The following is a 2,229-nucleotide window of genomic DNA, read 5'->3' as shown; positions in this document are numbered from 1 at the left end:
ATATACATATATGGTATTTTTTAAATTATTTTCCATTATAGGTTACAAGGTACTGACTATATTTCCCTGTGCTATAGAGTAAAACTTTGTTGTTTGTTGAATATCTATTTTTTTAATTAATAATCTAGCACTCTATTCATACTAAGTCAAACAAGTAGAATGAAAATGTCATAAATTTGTATACAAATTAATATATATTAATTTAAATTAATAATATTATATATTCTTTATATATATATTTGCAAATGTTTTTCTACCATTTTTATAAAGTCTTGAGAAAAGACCTCAAAAAGAAGAGTTAGAGAAGTTGGAAAACATAAACTAAATGAAATGGGAGCACTGAATGTGAAATAGAAAAAGTGAAATGAGCTAGATAAAAGTAAAAGATCATGATATAATCCAGTTGTTTTTAAACATGACTGCTTATTAGAAACATATCTGGATGTTTGGAGGAAAATAAAAAGGAACCTGGGCATTTGTATTTTCCAAAAAAATTATAATAATTCTGATATGCATCTTGATTTTAAAAAATAATTACAGGTTTTTTTTTTAACTAAATTATAGTTTTGATGGTGTATGGTTCTATTCTTTTTCTGTTGAACAATCATGATTCAATGGTATTAAGTGAGTAATAGTTACATAGTCACAATAATAAAAGATGTTTATCAGTTTTCACAATCAGTAGCCAGACAAGAGGTAAAATATAATCTCAATTGCAAGCCATAATGGGAACATGATTAACTTAACAATAGAAAATAATTACATTCAATTTGAGGGGTCAAGCCGAGTGATGTGGTAAGTGGAAGTGCATTTAAGCATATGTTTTCATCTACCCAGCCAGTCTATGTCTTTTGGTTGGTGCATTTAATCTATTTACATTTAAGATAATTATCAATATGTATGATCCTGTTACTGTTTTCTTAATTGTTTTGGGTTTATTTTCTGTAGGTCTTTTCCTTCTGTTGTGTTTCCTGACTAGAGAATTTCCTTTAGCATTTGTTGTAAAGCTGGTTTGGTGGTGCTGAATTCTCTTAACTTTTGCTTGTCTGGAAAGCTCTTGATTTTTCTATCATATCTGAAGGAGAATCTTGCTGGGTAGAGTAGTGGTTGTAGGTTCTTTTCCTTCTTTTCCTCCATTGTTTAAAACATATCCTGCCATTGCCTCTGGCTTGTAGAGATTCTGTTGAGAAATCAGCTGATACCCTGATGGGAATTCCCTTGCATGTTATTTATTGTTTTCCCTTTGTCGTTTTTTATATTTTATATTTGTCTTTAATTTTTGCCAATTTGATTACTATGTGTCTTGGTGTATTCCTCCTTGGGTTTATCCTTCCTGGGACTCTGTGTTTCCTGGACTTGGTTGACTATTTTTTCCCCCATGTTTGGGAAGTTTTCAGCTATTATCTCTTCAAATATTTTTTCCGGTCCTTATCTGTTCTTCTGCCTCAGTTATCCTGCTGTGACTCCTTCTAGTGTATTAGGCATTTCTGTTTGTTCTTTAGTTCTTGTAGGTCTTTAGTAAACATTTCTTGCATCTTCTCCATTGCTTTCCCAAGGTCCTGGATCATCTTTACCATCATTATTCTAAATTCTTTTTTCTGAAAGGTCCCCTATCTCCACTTTATTTGGTTGTTTTTCTGGGGTTTCATCTTGTTCTTTCATCTGGGACTTGGTGGTGGTGGTTTAGTTGCTAAGTGCATGTCTGACTCTTGCAACCCCATGGACTGTAGTCTGCCTGGTTCCTCTGTCCATGGGATTCTCCAAGCAAGAATACTGGAATGGGTTGCCATGTCCTTCTCCAGAGGATCTTCCAGACCCAGGAATCGGACTCAGATCTCCTGCATTGCAGGTGACTCCCTGCATTGCAGGTGGATTCTTTACTGACTGAGCTACAAGGGAAGCCCCTCATTTGGCACTTTACTTCCTGAATTTCATTGTGATTAACTTTCTATAATATGTTTTTTTTATTTTAGCTGCTATGGGACTGTGCCTCTTGTTGCTTCATGTGTCTTCCCTGTGATATATGAGGTAAGATTCCTGATGGGAGGGTCTGACAATGGGAAAAACTGTGTCTTGCTCTGGTGGGCAGGGCCTTGCTCTGCAAAGCTTTAATCCAATTATCTATCTGCTCATGGATGGGGTTGCACCCTGCCCCCTGTTAGTTGTTTGGCGTGAGGTCTACAGGCTCTATGAAAGGATTAGTGGCAAGTCCAAGAGTGTTTATGCAAA

Source organism: Bos taurus, chromosome 17 (assembly GCF_002263795.3).
Source record: "Bos taurus isolate L1 Dominette 01449 registration number 42190680 breed Hereford chromosome 17, ARS-UCD2.0, whole genome shotgun sequence".
NCBI lineage: Eukaryota > Metazoa > Chordata > Mammalia > Artiodactyla > Bovidae > Bos > Bos taurus.
Note: the sequence above shows the minus strand (reverse complement) of the source record.